Source organism: Cetorhinus maximus, unplaced genomic scaffold (genome assembly GCF_964194155.1).
Source record: "Cetorhinus maximus unplaced genomic scaffold, sCetMax3.hap1.1 HAP1_SCAFFOLD_462, whole genome shotgun sequence".
Taxonomy (NCBI): domain Eukaryota; kingdom Metazoa; phylum Chordata; class Chondrichthyes; order Lamniformes; family Cetorhinidae; genus Cetorhinus; species Cetorhinus maximus.
In genome coordinates this window covers 1-8,716 of record NW_027596406.1, presented here as the reverse complement: position 1 = coordinate 8,716, position 8,716 = coordinate 1, and the positions used below count along the sequence as shown (strand labels likewise).

Here is an 8,716-nt window from a genome sequence, read left to right as displayed (position 1 = left end):
TCTGTCTTCTTCATTCAGGCTGCTGAACACAGAGCTCTCTCTCTGTTCCTTTTGGAAGAAGAAACGTGAGCACGTCTCATCCTGCTCCACGGAGCGGACTCTGGAACGGAAGATGTTCTTGGAGGCAAAGTGCGAGGCTTGCTGGCTCTTCACCTCTTGGAGTTCTTCCTTGACATCGACCCCCACCGACTGCAGCCGGAGCAGATTCTGCATGTTTTTCTGGAGTCGGGACATTTCCCTCTCTTCCTTTCTAGCTTTCTGGATGCTTTTGAGGATGAAAAACCTCTTGGTGTTTCCCTTGATCGCTTCCCACCAGTGTGTCAGGGACTCAAAGAGGGGTTTCATGGTTCTCCAACCTTCATAAGCCCTCTTGAGCTCCTCAATGTTCTCTGGGGTCAGCAGTTGCACGAATAGCTTCCATGCCCCCCTGCCCACCCTCAGGTCCTTCTCCAAGTGGCAGTCCGCCAGTAGGATGCAGTGGTCAGAGAAGAACACCGGCTTGACCTCGGTGGATCTGACTGTGAATGCACGGGACACAAAGAGGAAGTCTATCCTGGAACGAATGGACCCGTCTGGCCGCGACCAGGTGTATCTACGCTGCGCTCCGTCTGCAGGGTTGCTGAAGACGTCGTGCAGCTTGGCATCCTTAACTGTTTCCATCAGGGATCTGGACGTAGCGTCCAATCTGCTTCCGGCCCTGCCGGATCGTCCAGCCGCATCGATGATGCAGTTGAAGTCACCGCCCAGAATGACCGGCCTGGAGGTCGCCAGCAGCAGTGGGAGCTGCTGAAAAACCTCCAGCCGCTCAGCTCCTTGTGACGGGCCATACACGTTAATTAACCGGAGTGGAGCGTTCTTGTACATTACGTCTGCTACGAGGAGTCGCCCGCCCACCACCTCCTTGACCTCGGAGACGGTGAAGTTGCCTCCCCGCAGCAGAATACCCAGGCCGGAGGAACGAGAGTCGTTTCCGCCCGACCAGATCGATGGCCCGTGGGACCACCACCGTGACCATTGCCTGTAGGAGCTGAACTGGATAACCTCACTTATCCACGTTAAACTCCATCTGCCAAATTTTGGCCCATTCACCTAACCTGTCCATATCCATTTGTAAATTTCTCATTTCTTCACTGCAACTTACTTTCCCACCTATTTTGGTGTCATCTGCAAAGTTAGCTATGGTACCTTCTACTCCTGAATCCAAGTAAATAGTTGGGGCCCAAGGACCGAACCCTGTGGCACCCCACTAGTTACAGCTTGCCATCCACAAAAGACCCATTTATCCTGACTCTCTGCTTTCTGTTGGTTAGCCAAAGCTCTATCCAAGCAAATATATTACCCTTAGCTGCGTGTGATCTTATCTTGTGTATTAATCTTTTGTGCGGCACCTTATCAAATGCCTTCTGGAAGTCCAGACATACTACATCTACAGGATCGCCATTATCCACTTTGCTTGTCACATCTTTAAAGAACTCTAGCGATTTAGTCAAACACGATTTAGTCTTCATAAAGCCATGCTGACTCTGATGGATTGCATTTTGACTTGCATTTTAGGAGGGTAGTGAAGGCATTGGAGAGAGTGCAGAAGAGGTTTACGAGTTTGGTTCCAGGGGCGAGGAAGTTGAGTTATGAAGTAAGATTGGAGAAGTTGGGACTGTATTCCTTGGGGAAAAGAAGTCTGAGAGGAGACTTGATAGAGGTATTGAAAATCATGAGGTATCTGGAGAGAGTAGATAGGGAGAAACTGCTTGCACCGATGAAAGGATCGAGAAGGAGCGGGCACAGGTTTAAAGTAACTAGCAGAAGAAGCAAAAGTGATAGGAGCAGCGAGTGGTCAGGGTCTGGAATGCACCGCCTGATAGCGTGGCGGAGGCAGGTTCAATTGAAGAGGGAATGAGATGATTATTTGAAAAGAAAGCATGTGCTGGGTTACGTGGAGAAGGCAGGAGAATGGCACGAAGTGAAATGTTCATTGGGAGAGCTGGTGCAGTCACGACGGGCGGAATGGGCTCCTTGTGCAGTGTAAGGATTGTGTGAACGTGGATGTAGACGTTTCCGAGTAGCTGTGTAAAGTGTGTGAGCTTTGAGGTGTGAGTTTTGACTGTTGCTGTATCAGCAGCAGCAGCAGCAGCGGGCGGGAGCGGCAGCAGAGAGCTGGTTGAAAGTGTTGTGAGGCGAAAGGTGCAGCTGAGAGAGTGTTTGAGAGGTGTATTTGCAAGTGAAAGATGTTTTTGTATGAGTGAGGTAGAGTGTTTGTGAGATGAGAGTGGTGTCTGTGAGCGTTGGGTGAGCGTGCGTGTTTTTTGTGTGTAGATGGTGCGGGTGAGTGAGAAAGAAAGAAAGTTGTGTTTTGAAAGATGTGCATGTTGAAAAGTAAAGAAAGCAGATGTTTGTAAGAAAACTATTTTTAGCATTGAAAATCCCCTGGAAAGGGGTGGTGCACCATTCCCAGAGATACTGCAATACCGGGTCGATGCGTGGAGTGGACGGAGCAAGCCCCTATTCCATCTCCCTGCTCCAAAAATCAATTTAATATATGGTCCCCAGATAAGGGACGTATCAGATATTAAACTGATAAGAACAGATTTTTTTTTTTTTGTAAAAATATACTTTATTCATAAAATATCTTCAATCACATTCCAAACCATTTCAAAAACAACATTACAAGGGTACAATCCAGGTTAAACTTTTACAAAATGTATCACCGGGTGCATCAGTACAAACAATATTACAATCATTTACAGCCTTTCATTTTGATCTGTACAGCCCGAGGGGCTCTAAACAGTTCCCAGTCTCTCGGTGCGCTGCGGTAGAAAGGTCTTAGACAGCGACCCTTCCCCATTGCGCCTTTGCGGCAGCTGCCCCAAGCTTTAGTGCGTCCCTCAGCACGTAGTCCTGGACTTTGGATTGTGCCAGTCCGCAACAATCGGTCGGGGACAACTCTTTGTGCTGGAAGACCAACAAGTTTCGGGCAGACCAAAGCGCCTCTTTCACCGAGTTGATGATCCTCCAGCTGCAGTCGATGTTTGTCTCGGTGTGTGTCCCTGGGAACAGCCCGTAGAGCACAGAGTCCTGTGTCACAGAACTGCTCGGGATGAACCTCGACAGCAACCACTGCGTCTCTCTCCAGACTTTCTTTGCAAAGGCACAATCCACAAGGAGGTGAACAACGGTCTCTTCCCCACCACAGCCACCTCGAGGGCAACGTGCAGAGGGGGTGAGACTCCTGGCGTGTAGGAAGGATCTGACGGGGAGGGCCTTTCTCACCACCAGCCAAGCCACGTCTTGGTGTTTGTTGGAAAGTTCTGGCGATGTGGCATTCTGCCAAATGACTTTGACAGTCTGCTCGGGGAACCATCCCACAGGGTCCACCCTCTCCTTTTCCCTCAGGGCCTCTAGGACGTTACGTGCTGACCACTGCCTGATGGACTTGTGGTCAAAGGTGTTTTTCTGCATAAATTTTTCCACCAGGGACAGGTGGTACGGCACGGTCCAACTACTTGGAGCGTTCCGCGGCAGCGTGGCCAGACCCATCCTTCGCAACACCGGGGACAGGTAGAACCTCAGCACGTAGTGACACTTGGTGTTTGCGTACTGAGGGTCTACGCACCGCTTGATGCAGCCGCACACAAAGGTGGCCATCAGTATGAGGGCGATGTTGGGCACGTTTATTCCCCCTTTATCTAGAGGCTTATACAGCGCGTCCCTGCGGACACGATCCATTTTCGACCTCCAGATAAAGGGGAAGATGGCTCGGGTGATCGCCATCGCGCAGCAGTCTGGAATGGGCCAGACCTGCGCCATGTACAGCAACAGCGAGAGTGCCTCACACCTGATGACCAGGTTCTTACCCGCAACGGAGAGGAAGCGTCGCTCCCAGATTCCCAGTTTCCTTTTCACCATAGACACTGGATCCTTCCAGTTTCTAACGCATACCCCGGTCCCTCTGAACCATATCCCCAGCACCTTCAGGCCGTCAGCACTGACGGTGAAGGGGACAAAGGATCGGTCAGCCCAGTTCCCAAAGAACACGGCCTCGCTCTTCCCACGATTTACCTTGGCTCCCGAGTCCAGTTCGAACTGGTCGCAGATGTGGATCAGTCTGCACACCGACAGCGGATCAGAACAGAAGACGGCGACATCGTCCATGTACAGGGAGGCTTTGATCTGAGTGCCTCCACTGCCTGGGATCGTAACTCCTCTAATGCCCGGATCCTTCCTGATGGACTCAGCAAAGAACAGGCGAGAGAGGACAGCCCTGCCTGACTCCAGATTTAATTGGAAAGCTATCTGATTCCCACCCATTGATTGAGACTGCGCTACTGATGTTAGTGTAGAGTAGGATCCAACTGGATCCAATTGCGAATTCCCTCCCCAAACCCCATTTTGAGAGCACATCCACCATGTAGGTGTGCGATATTCTGTCAAAGGCTTTCTCCTAATCCAGGCTGATGAGGCAGGTGTCCACACCCCTGTCCTGCACATAGGCAATCGTATCCCTGAGCAGCGCCAGGCTGTCAGAGATCTTCCTGCCCGGCACAGTGCAGGTCTGGTCAGGGTGTATCACCAATTCCAGAGCGGATTTGACCCGATTGGCGATGACCTTGGACAGAATCTTATAGTCCACATTCAACAGTGAAATGGGTCGCCAATTTCTAATTTCCTCCCTTTCTTCCTTGTGCTTGTACATGAGGGTGATGATGCCTTTCCTCATGGATTCTGACATACTGCCGGCCAGGAGCATACTCTCGTACACCCCTAGCAGGTCTGGGCCCATCCAGTCCCACAGAGCCCAATACAACTCCGCCGGCAAGCCGTCGCTTCTGGGGAGATTTACTCTTCTCGAAGGACTCAAGGGCCTAAGTCAGTTCGTCAGGAGTTCGCGGTTTGTCCAGCCTCTCCCGTGTACTGTCGCCTAAGACCTCCGTGATAGAGGACAAGGAGGACTGGGAGGCCGTGCTGTCCGTCGGCTTCACGTCATAAAATCCGGCATAAAAGGATTTGCTGATCCTCAAAATGTCGGACTGCGCTGACTTTACTGATCTGTCTTCTTCATTCAGGCTGCTGAACACAGAGCTCTCTCTCTGTTCCTTTTGGAAGAAGAAACGTGAGCACGTCTCATCCTGCTCCACGGAGCGGACTCTGGAACGGAAGATGTTCTTGGAGGCAAAGTGCGAGGCTTGCTGGCTCTTCACCTCTTGGAGTTCTTCCTTGACATCGACCCCCACCGACTGCAGCCGGAGCAGATTCTGCATGTTTTTCTGGAGTCGGGACATTTCCCTCTCTTCCTTTCTAGCTTTCTGGATGCTTTTGAGGATGAAAAACCTCTTGGTGTTTCCCTTGATCGCTTCCCACCAGTGTGTCAGGGACTCAAAGAGGGGTTTCATGGTTCTCCAACCTTCATAAGCCCTCTTGAGCTCCTCAATGTTCTCTGGGGTCAGCAGTTGCACGAATAGCTTCCATGCCCCCCTGCCCACCCTCAGGTCCTTCTCCAAGTGGCAGTCCGCCAGTAGGATGCAGTGGTCAGAGAAGAACACCGGCTTGACCTCGGTGGATCTGACTGTGAATGCACGGGACACAAAGAGGAAGTCTATCCTGGAACGAATGGACCCGTCTGGCCGCGACCAGGTGTATCTACGCTGCGCTCCGTCTGCAGGGTTGCTGAAGACGTCGTGCAGCTTGGCATCCTTAACTGTTTCCATCAGGGATCTGGACGTAGCGTCCAATCTGCTTCCGGCCCTGCCGGATCGTCCAGCCGCATCGATGATGCAGTTGAAGTCACCGCCCAGAATGACCGGCCTGGAGGTCGCCAGCAGCAGTGGGAGCTGCTGAAAAACCTCCAGCCGCTCAGCTCCTTGTGACGGGCCATACACGTTAATTAACCGGAGTGGAGCGTTCTTGTACATTACGTCTGCTACGAGGAGTCGCCCGCCCACCACCTCCTTGACCTCGGAGACGGTGAAGTTGCCTCCCCGCAGCAGAATACCCAGGCCGGAGGAACGAGAGTCGTTTCCGCCCGACCAGATCGATGGCCCGTGGGACCACCACCGTGACCATTGCCTGTAGGAGCTGAACTGGATAACCTCACTTATCCACGTTAAACTCCATCTGCCAAATTTTGGCCCATTCACCTAACCTGTCCATATCCATTTGTAAATTTCTCATTTCTTCACTGCAACTTACTTTCCCACCTATTTTGGTGTCATCTGCAAAGTTAGCTATGGTACCTTCTACTCCTGAATCCAAGTAAATAGTTGGGGCCCAAGGACCGAACCCTGTGGCACCCCACTAGTTACAGCTTGCCATCCACAAAAGACCCATTTATCCTGACTCTCTGCTTTCTGTTGGTTAGCCAAAGCTCTATCCAAGCAAATATATTACCCTTAGCTGCGTGTGATCTTATCTTGTGTATTAATCTTTTGTGCGGCACCTTATCAAATGCCTTCTGGAAGTCCAGACATACTACATCTACAGGATCGCCATTATCCACTTTGCTTGTCACATCTTTAAAGAACTCTAGCGATTTAGTCAAACACGATTTAGTCTTCATAAAGCCATGCTGACTCTGATGGATTGCATTTTGACTTGCATTTTAGGAGGGTAGTGAAGGCATTGGAGAGAGTGCAGAAGAGGTTTACGAGTTTGGTTCCAGGGGCGAGGAAGTTGAGTTATGAAGTAAGATTGGAGAAGTTGGGACTGTATTCCTTGGGGAAAAGAAGTCTGAGAGGAGACTTGATAGAGGTATTGAAAATCATGAGGTATCTGGAGAGAGTAGATAGGGAGAAACTGCTTGCACCGATGAAAGGATCGAGAAGGAGCGGGCACAGGTTTAAAGTAACTAGCAGAAGAAGCAAAAGTGATAGGAGCAGCGAGTGGTCAGGGTCTGGAATGCACCGCCTGATAGCGTGGCGGAGGCAGGTTCAATTGAAGAGGGAATGAGATGATTATTTGAAAAGAAAGCATGTGCTGGGTTACGTGGAGAAGGCAGGAGAATGGCACGAAGTGAAATGTTCATTGGGAGAGCTGGTGCAGTCACGACGGGCGGAATGGGCTCCTTGTGCAGTGTAAGGATTGTGTGAACGTGGATGTAGACGTTTCCGAGTAGCTGTGTAAAGTGTGTGAGCTTTGAGGTGTGAGTTTTGACTGTTGCTGTATCAGCAGCAGCAGCAGCAGCGGGCGGGAGCGGCAGCAGAGAGCTGGTTGAAAGTGTTGTGAGGCGAAAGGTGCAGCTGAGAGAGTGTTTGAGAGGTGTATTTGCAAGTGAAAGATGTTTTTGTATGAGTGAGGTAGAGTGTTTGTGAGATGAGAGTGGTGTCTGTGAGCGTTGGGTGAGCGTGCGTGTTTTTTGTGTGTAGATGGTGCGGGTGAGTGAGAAAGAAAGAAAGTTGTGTTTTGAAAGATGTGCATGTTGAAAAGTAAAGAAAGCAGATGTTTGTAAGAAAACTATTTTTAGCATTGAAAATCCCCTGGAAAGGGGTGGTGCACCATTCCCAGAGATACTGCAATACCGGGTCGATGCGTGGAGTGGACGGAGCAAGCCCCTATTCCATCTCCCTGCTCCAAAAATCAATTTAATATATGGTCCCCAGATAAGGGACGTATCAGATATTAAACTGATAAGAACAGATTTTTTTTTTTTTGTAAAAATATACTTTATTCATAAAATATCTTCAATCACATTCCAAACCATTTCAAAAACAACATTACAAGGGTACAATCCAGGTTAAACTTTTACAAAATGTATCACCGGGTGCATCAGTACAAACAATATTACAATCATTTACAGCCTTTCATTTTGATCTGTACAGCCCGAGGGGCTCTAAACAGTTCCCAGTCTCTCGGTGCGCTGCGGTAGAAAGGCCTTAGACAGCGACCCTTCCCCATTGCGCCTTTGCGGCAGCTGCCCCAAGCTTTAGTGCGTCCCTCAGCACGTAGTCCTGGACTTTGGATTGTGCCAGTCCGCAACAATCGGTCGGGGACAACTCTTTGTGCTGGAAGACCAACAAGTTTCGGGCAGACCAAAGCGCCTCTTTCACCGAGTTGATGATCCTCCAGCTGCAGTCGATGTTTGTCTCGGTGTGTGTCCCTGGGAACAGCCCGTAGAGCACAGAGTCCTGTGTCACAGAACTGCTCGGGATGAACCTCGACAGCAACCACTGCGTCTCTCTCCAGACTTTCTTTGCAAAGGCACAATCCACAAGGAGGTGAACAACGGTCTCTTCCCCACCACAGCCACCTCGAGGGCAACGTGCAGAGGGGGTGAGACTCCTGGCGTGTAGGAAGGATCTGACGGGGAGGGCCTTTCTCACCACCAGCCAAGCCACGTCTTGGTGTTTGTTGGAAAGTTCTGGCGATGTGGCATTCTGCCAAATGACTTTGACAGTCTGCTCGGGGAACCATCCCACAGGGTCCACCCTCTCCTTTTCCCTCAGGGCCTCTAGGACGTTACGTGCTGACCACTGCCTGATGGACTTGTGGTCAAAGGTGTTTTTCTGCATAAATTTTTCCACCAGGGACAGGTGTTGCTGTACGTGGCGCAGGTCTGGCCCATTCCTCACTCCTGCGCTGTGGCGATCACGCCAGCCATCTTCCGCTTTATCTGGAGGTCAAAAGTGGATCCTGTTTGCAGGGACATGATGTAAAAAAACTCTGGATGAAGGGGGAAAAAACATGCCCAACATCACCCTCATCCTGATGGCCACCTTTGTGTATGGCA

The 8,716-nt window shown here is 50.6% G+C and overlaps 2 pseudogenes; both read right to left on the bottom strand.

Annotated features, from left to right (window-relative positions):
• Positions 1-2,432: 2,432 nt before the first annotated feature.
• Positions 2,433-2,608, bottom strand: LOC144673770 (U2 spliceosomal RNA; annotated as a pseudogene).
• Positions 2,609-7,474: 4,866 nt separating this feature from the next.
• Positions 7,475-7,650, bottom strand: LOC144673769 (U2 spliceosomal RNA; annotated as a pseudogene).
• Between the last annotated feature and the right edge of the window lie 1,066 nt (positions 7,651-8,716).